The 14,757-nt window shown below is 47.5% G+C and overlaps 1 long non-coding RNA gene across 1 annotated transcript in view; it reads right to left on the bottom strand.

Annotated features, from left to right (window-relative positions):
• LOC140391397 (uncharacterized) overlaps positions 1-13,916 on the bottom strand; it is a 33,089-nt gene extending 19,173 nt beyond the window's left edge. Inside the window, exons 1-2 of the long non-coding RNA XR_011935041.1 lie at positions 13,721-13,916; positions 432-699 (exon numbers count right to left, since the gene is read on the bottom strand). This is a non-coding gene — a long non-coding RNA (uncharacterized lncRNA). The remainder of the gene's footprint in view (positions 1-431; positions 700-13,720) is intronic.
• Between the last annotated feature and the right edge of the window lie 841 nt (positions 13,917-14,757).

The following is a 14,757-nucleotide window of genomic DNA, read 5'->3' as shown; positions in this document are numbered from 1 at the left end:
GCCCTATCCACCCGCACAGCCTCATTTCCCACAATTGATCCTGATGTCAGGACCCTCGCCACATTGGTACAGTTCTAGGCAATGATTTAGAAGCTAGAACAACATAACAGCAAACGAAGGGCTTTATTCACTTGATGGCATTTTTGCACCTGGTTCTGAAGTTTATAAATTGACCCCTGACCTGGGATATTAGTTATTCATAAAGGTTGACTGCATGTGTGAGATTGGGATTTCTACCAGTCAGATACTCAGTTGAGGCACCAAACAGAGAAGTTATTTGCCTGCTCAGGTCGATGTAAATGATCTCATGCCACCTAAAGTGCTTTAAATGTTCTTTCAGCATTCTAGGCAAGAAAGTGTGTTGAGATGTTTCAATGTCAAAAATAATGTACTGAAGGAAGTGTCGCTATTAGTTAAGAAAGGTCCTTGACCTAAATGTCTGTTTCTTTCTCCACAGATGCTGCCAGAACTACTTTGTATTTCCAGCATTTTCTGTTTGTATTTCACATTTGCAGCATCCTCAATATTTTGCTTGTATTGTTGCATTGCTGTCGCCATCATCTTGTTCGTCTGATGTATGTTACACAACATTGTTATTGGCAGAATCCCCACGATACACACTTCTGTAAGAATCAGCAGCTTCTTCAACTCATGGAGAAACAACTATCCTTTGGGGGTGTTGGTGCACCAGTGGGAGACCTATGAAGAAATAACTTGAATTTAGACAGCAGCGTTTTATACACTCAGGACGTCCCAGTGCACTCCACAGGAAATTAATTACTTCTGAAATGTAATTACTGTTATATAGGGAAACGGAGCAGCCCATTAGAGCACAGTAAGGAACAACAACAGCAGCCAATAGAAACAAGCATCAACAAACATTCACACAGCTCACCAGCATGAAATAATGCAGCTTTAAAGCAGTGGCAACACCTTTTAGACCAAAGAGTGGCTTCCCTCTGGCTTTTGGTTCCAAATCACACTGAAGTTGAAAACTCAATTCTTAATTTTCAATTTATTGGACTGAGGGAGCATTTCTTTTCCCCATTTTTGGCTTCATTCCCATGGTAAGATGAAAGTTCAAAAACCATAATTATCAGCAGGATTTACTGACCAGCCCACCACATATTTTTCAGCAGGAGAGGCAGCCGCCAGTGGGATCTACCAATCCCGCTGTTGTCAATGGGATTTCCCATTGACCACGCCCCTCCGGCTTGGGACCGGAATTTCCCGCCGGCGTGAACCGCCGACAAATCGCGCCCATCATCATCATCATTTTAATCAAGTTAAATTCAGCAGGAAAAAAGCAGAAAGACTGGGCAGAACATATCTTATGAGGAAGCGGACTAGTAAGGGACATTATGGTGGGAAGATTTCAAGGCAACAGAAGAAGAGGAAGGAAAAGAATATCAAAGCTGGATGACTTGCAAATTGAAGAAAGTTATTGGAAAATGTGAAGACTGGCACAGGACAAAGGCCTGGAGAATACTGTGAGCCAAGGACTGTGCCTCTGGACCTGAAGAGCACATGTGGTGATGAAGATAATGATTTTTTAAAATAGTACAAATAGGGATGGGCAATAACTGCTGACTTGACCAGTGACACCCATTTCCTATGAAAGAATGAATTGAAATACAAATGGTTATAGAAGACATGGCAGCATCCTGAAGTTCCCACAGGATGTGCACTTGAGAGGTCAGAGCTGTCCTGCCATTTCTTTATCGATTAGATAATAAAGCTTACCATTTAAAAAATAAAGACAAACAAGATACTCACTTCACTTCTGGTGATATCACTCAAAAATAATTAAGTTAACGGAGATACTTTATTGAACCCTTCGTATCCAAAGAGTGATTTTTAAAAAAGAAATATCCCAGATCCTCACCCGAATTCCATAACTTTGGAGCGAAGGACATACAACCACAATGCTCACCACCAAACAACTCACAACCTTACTGTGTTATCACAGTTTGATTGTTTTTTCATTTGTGCAAACACAGGTGCCCACCCCCCGTCCACCCCTGCTTCTTCATTTCACATCACATGTCCAATGCTCCCCATGACTGTGGTATCGGTTAGAAAGTGCTACAACATCTGTCCTTGGACTTCTGTGGACAAGATGGCTTTAAGTAAATGAATGAAGGTCAAATCATACGTACACTCCTGCCCCAAAATGATTGACTGTACATGAGGCATCCTGGTTTATGCTCTCCAGGTCACCAGATTTGCTCGGGTTTCTGACCCAATATTAAGTACCCAGTTCTGGAATAAGGCAGACATTTGTATGGAGATCCAAGTGATGGTTAAAAAACTGGGTCAATTGATGTGTGCTGCACCTGCTGGACATTGAGACTCATGGAGTAAGATCTCATCTGACAAGTACAAATGCAGCCTACCACAATTTATCAGGTAATTATAATTTACCTTCAGCAATTTTAAAGGTGTTATACTCACAACCATCTGAATTAAGAAAACTGCACAGCGATCTGCAGTTTATTGGCTTAAATATGCCATTACAAAATCAAGCTGACTGAGGACATCATTTTTATAGATCTCAGGTGTACTTATACATAAAGATAAATTTTCCAAGTTTGAGCCGAGGAGAGAGATCTCTGCCCATTAAGAGGCTGTGCATGAGTTGCCAATGATTTCTTAATGCGTGCGACCAATGGGCAAAATTTCCTCACCCGTGAGTACCACCTATTTGCAAAGTTGGCACTTACACACACACAGAGGGATTTTCACACTCTTTCCACTGGCAGGATCTTCTGGTCCAGCCAAAGGTGACACGACCTGATAAATTGTGGTAGGCTCCATTTGTACTTGTTTGATGAGATCTTACTCCATGAGTCTCAATGTCCAGCAGGTGCAGCACACATCAATTGACCCTGTTTTTTAACCATCATTTGGATCTCCATACAAAAGTCTGCCTTATTCCAGAACTGGGTACTTAATATTGGGTCAGAAACCCAAGCAAATCTGGTGACCTGGAAAGCATAAACCAGGATGCCTCATGTACAGTCAATCATTTTCGGGCAGGAGTGTATGTATGATTTGACCTTCATTCATTTACCTAAAGCCATCTTGTCCACAGAAGTCCCCAGTGGATTTGCCAGTGGCAGGGCGGGTGAGCCATGCAAAACACCATAGACCTTGGTGGGGCCAGCAGATCACACAAGCAGGCCAATGGCAAGCCACCTCTGCCGCCGGAAAACGCCGCAGAGGGAGGGGGCAGAAAACCCCACCCTCAGTCGAGAAAAAAGTGATAAAATTAGGAAGTAAGCTAAGTTAGATAGGGTAAAGGTAAATGCTTAAAGAATTTTGGCCCTGAAATGATGGTGTGGCATGCAAATACTCAGAATCTTCATCTGACACACCTCTCCACTACATTAGCAGGACATTACCCTGTTTCAGGAAAATAGTTTGGAAATGTAACTAAAATTGTAGGGAGAGGAATTTTATACAATATGTCAACTATCTGATGTTGAGGGCAGCACAGTGGCGCAGTGGTTAGTAATGCTGTCTCACGGCACCGAGGTCCCAGGTTCGTTTCCGGCTCTGGGTCACTGTCCGTGTGGAGTTTCCACATTCTCCCCGTGTTTGCGTGGGTTTCGCCCCCACAATCCAAAGAAGTGCAGGGTAGGTGGATTGGTTGCAGGTTTACACAACAACATCTCCAATGTGGCTCTTCAGGCCGGCATTGATGACATCCTTGCTCAGTATCCGGATGTGTTCGACGGGATGGGCACGCTGTCATATCGATACAAGATTCTGCTACAACCTGATGCCAAGCCAGTGGTCCACGCACCACGCCGGATCCTGGATTTCGGCGGCAGCGGTGCGCAGGGGCCTTCTTGGAGGTGAGTAGTGAGTTTAAAAGCACTTACCTTTACAGGAGCAGCCCTTTGGATTTCGGCGGCAGCGGTGCGCAGGGGCCTTCTGGGAGGTGAGTAGTTAGTTTAAAAGCTCTTACCTTTACAGGAGCAGCCCATTGGATTTCGGCGGCAGCGGTGCGCAGGGGCCTTCTTGGAGGTGAGTAGTGAGTTTAAAAGCACTTACCTTTACAGGAGCAGCCCTTTGGATTTCGGCGGCAGCGGTGCGCAGGGGCCTTCTGGGAGGTGAGTAGTTAGTTTAAAAGCTCTTACCTTTACAGGAGCAGCCCATTGGATTTCGGCGGCAGCGGTGCGCAGGGGCCTTCTTGGAGGTGAGTAGTGAGTTTAAAAGCACTTACCTTTACAGGAGCAGCCCTTTGGATTTCGGCGGCAGCGGTGCGCAGGGGCCTTCTGGGAGGTGAGTAGTTAGTTTAAAAGCTCTTACCTTTACAGGAGCAGCCCATTGGATTTCGGCGGCAGCGGTGCGCAGGGGCCTTCTTGGAGGTGAGTAGTGAGTTTAAAAGCACTTACCTTTACAGGAGCAGCCCTTTGGATTTCGGCGGCAGCGGTGCGCAGGGGCCTTCTGGGAGGTGAGTAGTTAGTTTAAAAGCTCTTACCTTTACAGGAGCAGCCCATTGGATTTCGGCGGCAGCGGTGCGCAGGGGCCTTCTTGGAGGTGAGTAGTGAGTTTAAAAGCACTTACCTTTACAGGAGCAGCCCTTTGGATTTCGGCGGCAGCGGTGCGCAGGGGCCTTCTGGGAGGTGAGTAGTTAGTTTAAAAGCTCTTACCTTTACAGGAGCAGCCCATTGGATTTCGGCGGCAGCGGTGCGCAGGGGCCTTCTTGGAGGTGAGTAGTGAGTTTAAAAGCACTTACCTTTACAGGAGCAGCCCTTTGGATTTCGGCGGCAGCGGTGCGCAGGGGCCTTCTGGGAGGTGAGTAGTTAGTTTAAAAGCTCTTACCTTTACAGGAGCAGCCCATTGGATTTCGGCGGCAGCGGTGCGCAGGGGCCTTCTTGGAGGTGAGTAGTGAGTTTAAAAGCACTTACCTTTACAGGAGCAGCCCTTTGGATTTCGGCGGGAACCGGAAGTTCGACCTCTGGCAAGTCCCCCCCCCCCCCAATAAATTCTGGTGGAGAGGAAACCCGAGACACTACACGTGTAGTGTCTCCCACCCACCCTCCTCCTCTAACCTAATAATAAGACCCATTGGTGGAAGGTAAGTGCCATATTATATTATATATTATTAGCATTGTGCAGGCCAAGGATTGGAGGTGGAGGAGCAGTCTCTGTCAGCGAGAGAACCTGAGAACATCTCAGAAGGTAAGCAAGTGATTTTTACTTTTATACCTTTTTTCAAATTGTGTGTGTCGGGGGGGGACAGAAAAGCTGTGACCTGAGTGGCTGGTTGGGATTCTAACCTAAATTTTTTTGACTATTTGGGAACTAATTAAACATAATAACTTAATTATAATTTAGAGGATATCTAAGCCAGAGATCGGAGGATATTATAGTTAGCTATCGCATTTCTATTAGAAATCTAGTGCTAGGAAACAGATAGTTGACAGTAACTTTGTAATTTAAAAAAAAAAAAAGTATTTATAAAAAAAAGACAAATTTTAATTTTAATTAATTGACGCAATGTCAGTTAGAGGGGTGCTGTGCTCTGACTGTGAGATGTGGCAGGTCCGGGAGGCTTCCAGCGTCCTGGATGGCTTCATCTGCAGAAAGTGCACCTAACTGCAGCTCCTCACAGACCGCATGGTTCGGTTGGAGCAGCAATTGGATGCACTTAGGAGCATGCAGGTGGCGGAAAGCGTCATAGATCGCAGTTATGTAAGTGTGGTCACACCCAAGGTGCAGGCAGAGAAATGGGTGACCACCAGAAAGGGCAGGCAGTCAGTGCAGGAATCCCCTGTGGTTGTCCCCCTCTCGAACAGGTATACCCCTTTGGATACTGTCGGGGGGGATAGCCTATCAGGGGAAAACAGCAGCAGCCAGAGCAGTGGCACCACGGCTGGCTCTGATGTTCAGAAGGGAGGGTCAAAGCGCAGAAGAGTAATAGTTATAGGGGACTCTATAGTCAGGGGAACAGATAGGCGCTTCTGTGGACGTGAAAGAGACTCCAGGATGGTATGTTGCCTCCCTGGTGCCAGGGTCCAGGATGTCTCCGAACGGGTAGAGGGAATCCTGAAGGGGGAGGGCAAACAGGTAGAGGTCGTTGTACATATTGGTACTAACGACATAGGCAGGAAGAGGCATGAGGTCCTGCAGCAGGAGTTCAGGGAGCTAGGCAGAAAGTTAAAAGACAGGACCTCGAGGGTTGTAATCTCGGGATTACTCCCTGTGCCACGTGCCAGTGAGGCTAGAAATAGGAAGATAGAGCAGACAAACACGTGGCTAAACAGCTGGTGTAGGAGGGAGGGTTTCGGTTATCTGGACCACTGGGAGCTCTTCCGGGGCAGGTGTGACCTGTATAAGATGGACGGGTTGCATCTAAACCGGAGAGGCATAAATATCCTGGCCGCGAGATTTGCTAGTGTCACACGGGAGGGTTTAAACTAGTATGGCAGGGGGGTGGGCACGGGAGCAATAGGTCAGAAGGTGAGAGCGTTGAGGGAGAACTAGGGAATATGGACAGTGTGGCTCTGAGGCAGAGCAGACGGGGAGAAGTTGCTGAACACAGCGGGTCTGGAGGCCTGAAGTGCATATGTTTTAATGCAAGGAGCATTACGGGTAAGGCAGATGAACTTAGAGCTTGGATTAGTACTTGGAACTATGATGTTGTTGCCATTACAGAGACCTGGTTGAGGGAAGGGCAGGATTGGCAGCTAAACGTTCCAGGATTTAGATGTTTCAGGCGGGATAGAGGGGGATGTAAAAGGGGAGGCGGAGTTGCGCTACTTGTTCAGGAGAGTATCACAGCTATACAGCGAGAGGACACCTCAGAGGGCAGTGAGGCTATATGGGTAGAGATCAGGAATAAGAAGGGTGCAGTCACAATGTTGGGGGTATACTACAGGCCTCCCAACAGCCAGCGGGAGATAGAGGAGCAGATAGGTAGACAGATTTTGGAAAAGAGTAAAAACAACAGGGTTGTGGTGATGGGAGACTTCAACTTCCCCAATATTGACTGGGACTCACTTAGTGCCAGGGGCTTAGACGGGGCAGAGTTTGTAAGGAGCATCCAGGAGGGCTTCTTAAAACAATATGTAAACAGTCCAACTAGGGAAGGGGCGGTACTGGACCTGGTATTGGGGAATGAGCCCGGCCAGGTGGTAGATGTTTCAGTAGGGGAGCATTTCGGTAACAGTGACCACAATTCAGTAAGTTTTAAAGTACTGGTGGACAAGGATAAGAGTGGTCCGAGGATGAATGTGCTAAATTGGGGGAAGGCTAATTATAACAATATTAGGCGGGACCTGAAGAACATAGATTGGGGGCGGATGTTTGAGGGCAAATCAACATCTGACATGTGGGAGGCTTTCAAGTGTCAGTTGAAAGGAATACAGGACAGGCATGTTCCTGTGAGGAAGAAAGATAAATACGGCAATTTTCGGGAACCTTGGATGACGAATGATATTGTAGGCCTCGTCAAAAAGAAAAAGGAGGCATTTGTCAGGGCTAAAAGGCTGGGAACAGACGAAGCCTGTGTGGCATATAAGGAAAGTAGGAAGGAACTTAAGCAAGGAGTCAGGAGGGCTAGAAGGGGTCATGAAAAGTCATTGGCAAATAGGGTTAAGGAAAATCCCAAGGCTTTTTACACTTACATAAAAAGCAAGAGGGTAGCCAGGGAAAGGGTTGGCCCACTGAAGGATAGGCAAGGGAATCTATGTGTGGAGCCAGAGGAAATGGGTGAGGTACTAAATGAATACTTTGCATCAGTATTCACCAAAGAGAAGGAATTGGTAGATGTTGAGTCTGGAGAAGGGGGTGTAGATAGCCTGGGTCACATTGTGATCCAAAAAGACGAGGTGTTGGGTGTCTTAAAAAATATTAAGGTAGATAAGTCCCCAGGGCCGGATGGGATCTACCCCAGAATACTGAAGGAGGCTGGAGAGGAAATTGCTGAGGCCTTGACAGAAATCTTTGGATCCTCGCTGTCTTCAGGGGATGTCCCGGAGGACTGGAGAATAGCCAATGTTGTTCCTCTGTTTAAGAAGGGTGGCAGGGATAATCCCGGGAACTACAGGCCGGTGAGCCTTACTTCAGTGGTAGGGAAATTACTGGAGAGAATTCTTCGAGACAGGATCTACTCCCATTTGGAAGCAAATGGACGTATTAGTGAGAGGCAGCACGGTTTTGTGAAGGGGAGGTCGTGTCTCACTAACTTGATCGAGTTTTTCGAGGAGGTCACTAAGATGATTGATGCAGGTAGGGCAGTAGATGTTGTCTATATGGACTTCAGTAAGGCCTTTGACAAGGTCCCTCATGGTAGACTAGTACAAAAGGTGAAGTCACACGGGATCAGGGGTGAACTGGCAAGGTGGATACAGAACTGGCTAGGCCATAGAAGGCAGAGGGTAGCAATGGAGGGATGCTTTTCTAATTGGAGGGCTGTGACCAGTGGTGTTCCACAGGGATCAGTGCTGGGACCTTTGCTCTTTGTAGTATATATAAATGATTTGGAGGAAAATGTAACTGGTCTGATTAGTAAGTTTGCAGACGACACAAAGGTTGGTGGAATTGCGGATAGCGATGAGGACTGTCTGAGGATACAGCAGGATTTAGATTGTCTGGAGACTTGGGCGGAGAGATGGCAGATGGAGTTTAACCTGGACAAATGTGAGGTAATGCATTTTGGAAGGGCTAATGCAGGTAGGGAATATACAGTGAATGGTAGAACCCTCAGGAGTATTGAAAGTCAAAGAGATCTAGGAGTACAGGTCCACAGATCACTGAAAGGGGCTACACAGGTGGAGAAGGTAGTCAAGAAGGCATACGGCATGCTTGCCTTCATTGGCCGGGGCATTGAGTATAAGAATTGGCAAGTCATGTTGCAGCTGTATAGAACCTTAGTTAGGCCACACTTGGAGTATAGTGTTCAATTCTGGTCGCCACACTACCAGAAGGATGTGGAGGCTTTAGAGAGGGTGCAGAAGAGATTTACCAGAATGTTGCCTGGTATGGAGGGCATAAGCTATGAGGAGCGATTGAATAAACTCGGTTTGTTCTCACTGGAACGAAGGAGGTTGAGGGGCGACCTGATAGAGGTATACAAAATTATGAGGGGCATAGACAGAGTGGATAGTCAGAGGCTTTTCCCCAGGGTAGAGGGGTCAATTACTAGGGGGCATAGGTTTAAGGTGAGAGGGGCAAAGTTTAGAGTAGATGTACGAGGCAAGTTTTTTACGCAGAGGGTAGTGGGTGCCTGGAACTCACTACCGGAGGAGGTAGTGGAGGCAGGGACGATAGGGACATTTAAGGGGCATCTTGACAAATATATGAATAGGATGGGAATAGAAGGATACGGACCCAGGAAGTGTAGAAGATTGTAGTTTAGTCGGGCAGTATGGTCGGCACGGGCTTGGAGGGCCGAAGGGCCTGTTCCTGTGCTGTACGTTTCTTTGTTCTTTGTTCTTTGTAGAGAGCACCTGAAAGCACAGCTCAAGGATCTTCAGCAACAGGGCATCATTTCCAAGGTAACTGAACCGACTGACTGGGTCAGCTCGATGCTATGTGTTAGAAAGCCTTTGGGAGACCTGCGCATCTGCATTGATCCCAAGGATCTCAATAAGAATATAATGCGTGAACACTACCCCATCCCGAAGTGGCAGGAACTCACCAGTGAGATAGCACGCGCACGTTTTTTCACCAAGTTAGATGCGTCACATGGATCTTGGCAAATCCAGCTGGATGAGTCCAGCAGAAGGCTCTGCACCTTCAACACACCGTTTGCTGCTATAATCGCATGCCGTTTGGCATTGTCTCGGCATCAGAGATCTTCCATCGCATCATGGAGCAGATGATGGACGGCATTGAAGGGGTTTGAGTGTACGTGGACGACATCATCATACGGTCCACGTTCCCTGAAGAGCATGTTTCCCGTCTCCAGCATGTATTCCGCCGTGTCCATGCCAATGGCCTGAAGGTGAAAGGTCCAAATGTTGCTTTGGCATGTCAACACACAGGCAAGGTCAAGGCCATCGAAGCTATGAAGGTCCCTGAAGACAAGAAGGTGGTGTTGCGCTTCCTGGGCATGGTCAATTTTCTGGGCAAGTTCATCCCAAACCTGGCCTCACCACGGCCCTACGAAACCTGTTGAAAAAGTCCACTGCCTTTGGGTGGAAGGCAGCACATCAGGCAGAGTGGTAGGAGCTGAAAGCCAAGCTCACCACTGCACCCATCTTGGCATTTTTTGACCCAGACAGGGAGACAAAGATCTCGCCAGATGCGAGCCAGGATGGCATCGGTACGGTGCTGCTTCAACGCGATGACACTTCATCCTGGGCACCGGTAGCCTACGCATCAAGGGCCATGACGCCCACCGAAACAAGGTATGCGCAAATAGAGAACGAATGCCTGGGTCTTCTCACTGGCATGCTCACGTTTCACGACTATGTCTACGGCCTGCTGACATTCACTGTCGAGACGGATCATAGACCTCTGGTCCACATTATCCACAAGGACCTGAACGACATGACGCCTCGGTTGCAGCTCCTCAAACTCAGAAGGAGCTCATCATCGCTGATGCATTGTCCCGCTCCATCACATTGCCTAGTGAACCACTGGAAATCATCCGGCAGATTGAATCACAGGTGCAGCTGTGTGCTCGCACCCTCCTGGCGTCTGATAAGAAGGTGGCTCGTATCCGCGAGGAGACAGCCACTCTTGCAGCATGTCATGCATCACCTTGCCAATGGCTGGCAGAAAGGGCAGTGCCCTCAATTTTCCAATGTAAAGGATGATATGACGGTGATTGATGGTATCCTCCTCAAGCTGGACCGGATTGTCATTCCACTCAGTCTTCAGAGCTTGGTGCTCCGCCAAATCCGTGAGGGACACCTGGGCGTCGAGAAGTGCAGGTGCAGAGCCAGGCAGGCTGTCTACTGGCCCGGTATTAGCCAGGCCACCTCGAACATGGTCCTCAACTGTGCGACCTGTCAACACTTCCAGCCAGTGCAGAGCAAGGAGATGCTCCAGCAGCATGAAGTCGAGACCTCCCCATGGTCCAAGGTTGGCATCGACCTCTTTTGTGCGAATGGTCATGGATACGTGTTGATTATTGACCATTTCTCCAATTACGCTGTAGTCGTGAAGCTCTCAGACCTCACATCTCGGACCGTCATCAAGGCCTGTAAGGAGACGTTCTCCAGGCATGGTATCCCACTCACTGTCATGAGTGACAATGGCCTGTGATTCAACAGTCAATAGAGGTCTATGTTTGTCAAGTCATACCATTTCAAACATGTCACTTCCAGCCCACACTATCCGCATTCCAATGGGAAGGTTGAAAAAGGGGTGCACATTGTGAAACAGCTCATCTGCAAGGCTGCGGATTCTGCTTCTGACATCTACCTCGCGCTGCTTGCGTACAGGGTGACCCCACTGTCCACTGGCATGTCGCCGGCTCAACTGCTGATGAACAGGGACCTGTGGACAACACTTCCAGCTATACACTTGCCCAACCTGGATCACCTCCCGGTGCTGCAGAAGGTGCAACAGCTCTGAAACCAGCAAAAGCAGGGCTCTGATGCTCATGCCACCAACTTGCCCGTGTTATCCCCGGCAGACACTGTCAGGATCAAGATACCGGATGGTGGCTGGTCTGCTCCAGCTGTCATTGTTCGACAGGCTGCGCCCCACTCGTATGTTGCACGTATGGCTGATGGTTATGTTTTGCGACGAAACAGACGGGCACTCCGCAAAGTTGCCTGCCCATAACCGCTTTCTTCCCCGTTTCCGTCTGTTGTTTTGCAACCTCCTGATACCTCGAACTACGAGGCCACCAGTCAGGCTTCTATCCTGCCTGTCAAGGTGCCGTCGTCCCCGCCACCACCTCTGCGGCGGTCGACAAGATCAGATGCAAGCCCCAGAGACTGGACATTTGTTTTGTTTGCTATGTTCTGTTTTCTCACATTAGACAGCTGTCTTCACATGTAAATACGTTCACATATGCCACCGCTTGTACATATGTTAATATATGCCACCACATGTAAGTACGTTCCCATGTGCCAACACAACATTTAAAAAAGGGGAGATGTCATGATATGCAGACATGCAGATAATGATATATAGACAGGCACAGACAGACAACTAATGAACACAGAGAACAGGACATGACCAATGAGCAGGCAAGACACTCAGGGGTGGTACCGTGGGCAGCACGGTAGCATTGTGGATAGTGGATTGCTTCACAGCTCCAGGGTCCCAGGTTCAATTCCGGCTTGGGTCACTGTCTGTGCGGAGTCTGCACATCCTCCCCGTGTGTGCGTGGGTTTCCTCCGGGTGCTCCGGTTTCCTCCCACAGTCCAAAGATGTGCAGGTTAGGTGGATTGGCCATGATAAATTGCCCTTAGTGTCCAAAATTGCCCTTAGTGTTGGGTGGGGTTACTGGGTTATGGGATGGGGTGGAGGTGTTGACCTTGGGTGGGGTGCTCTTTCCAAGAGCCGGTGCAGACTCGATGGGCCGAATGGCCTCCTTCTGCACTGTAAATTCTATGAAAAAGGCACAAGGCACTCACACTCTGCCTCTTTCCACTAATGAACGTCTACAGAGTGAGCCAGGGTGTATGTACAGTATCACACCTCCAGCACGTGGCAAAGAGCTAGTCTGGTTCAGTCAGACAGAGTAACCACACTTAGGTTAGCAGAGAGTCGAACTCATAGAGAACTGTGCTAACTGTACTACTGGTTCAATAAATCAGATTGAACTAACTTCAAGGTCTGGAGTATCTTTTGGTTAAAGCTGCATCCAGTTGCAGCCTCTGTTATCCCAGAGTACATAACTCATCACATGATAGACAAATGACAGTCAAAGATCAATTCCGTTTTCAGTGAACTGCCAGAACATTCAAATCAACATCATCCAAAAATCAGAGCTCTATTCAACTTTAATGAATGCCAGTCATTTCGCATTTACAGTTCTACCTGTGATTTTATCCATCCCAATACCCATTAACATGTCTTGGAAGGTGAAATGCAAAAAATATGATAAATTATATACTTTCTCCAGAACAGTTTCAATTTTTTCCTACCTGGGACATTTTGCAGTATTTTGGTCTGATGATGAGGTAGCATGCTTCGTAAACAAGCTTCCTGCTGTAGTGGGATCCCCTTTTACCTCCACCCCCGTGGGCTTCTACCAGGCTTGGAAACCCCGTCGTCCAAGCCCCACCACTGCCCGGGTGATCCTCTCTCTCACCGATGGATTCACTACCATCTGCGTCTGCTTCACCTGAGCAGCGCCCCCAAGAGAGAGAGGAAAGGAAAACCTCTGCCCACCTGTACCTGGCAGCCTTTCCTGAGTGAGCGGGTTCGAATCGCCCAGGGATTTCCCTCAGTTCTCGACACCGGATTTATGGTAAGGAGTATTTTAATAGAGTGACTTGGCTAGAGCTCGTTGGTGAGGGATTGAAGGAATTGAGACAGACTCCAATTCCAAAATCCAAACACATATATTTATTAATTGCCAAGATCAACCACCACCAAATACAGAAAACACACAATTATCTTATACTTTAATGACTATTACTATGGAAGGAATACTATCGCATCACAACGTAAAACTTACATACACAATTTTAGCAATCTTTTAAAAGGACAAAATAGGAGCATGCACCCCCTTTCCCCAAAGCCTCAACCACTATACTAGTCCCGGGAGCTTCGCAAGCTGCTGCGGGATACTTACAATCCAAGGCTGATGTTGTAGGAGCAGAGAGTTCAGCACGAGCAGAAGATCCTAAGAGATCGAATCGCCGTTTGACCACCCTTTTTACAGTCCAAAATCCAAGTTTTTTCGCTCCAGTCCAGCTTCTTTTGTGTGAGCATGTCAGTTAGCATTTCAAAGTTCCCGCAGGTCTCGTCCCTTCTCCTGATAGGCCCAGGTAGCCAGCTCCAGTCTCCGGGCAGTTTCCCTTCAGGGTAAACTGCTTCCTGCCCGCTCCAATGTCCTGGGAGATCGCAGTCTTCCACACCTTGTTAAGAAGATGGGATTTTCGAGTCTGCCATTCGCTCGAGATTGCTGCCATTATGACCTGATTATGCTGATGGGTGTTTCAGCTCCGATGGAGACAAGGTCATTATCATATGTAAGGAGTTCTTACCAACACATTGTTTCTTGGCTGGGGGAGTTTCAGGGCTATTAGTATTTCCATTGTGTCCTTTGCTGATCCAATTAGTGCTGTCTGTCTACTGATGAGTTGTAAGTCCAGGGGGGGTTGCTGCAAACATTCCTTTCACACTCACAGACAGCCCTGCAAGCCAAGCTTGCTGGGAAAAATCTGGCCAAGAAAGGTGTCCATTTTACAGTTTCTGAGGTTAAAGTACGGTTTCGCAATTCAAGGGGACCAGGAGTTGCTCGAGATTCTTACATTGCTCTACTGTACAAATGCATAAGCCTCTAGCCCTGGCAGTTATTTAGCAGCTAGCTTCCATTACCTTATACAATACCTCATAATTAACCTTGTTTCTTAAGTAACTGAGAGTTACTGTATTATTAGTCGTACCCAAGAAAACATAAAATTGGCATAAATTTCTGTAATTAGACCTCCAGGAGGTCATGCACCAAATTGGTTAAAGAGGAGCATTTTGTCAAAAATCTGGCAAACCAGAAATACAGATTTATGTTGCACCATCAGCGGCAGAAGATTAGCTTGACAAAGCAATGCTTTTTTTTCAGATGAAAAGTAAACAAATCCTAAATTATGCCTATTTAGGGCGGTACAT

The sequence above is a fragment of the Scyliorhinus torazame genome, chromosome 15 (genome assembly GCF_047496885.1).
Source record: "Scyliorhinus torazame isolate Kashiwa2021f chromosome 15, sScyTor2.1, whole genome shotgun sequence".
Taxonomy (NCBI): domain Eukaryota; kingdom Metazoa; phylum Chordata; class Chondrichthyes; order Carcharhiniformes; family Scyliorhinidae; genus Scyliorhinus; species Scyliorhinus torazame.
Note: the sequence above shows the minus strand (reverse complement) of the source record. Positions and strands in the feature narration are given on the sequence as shown.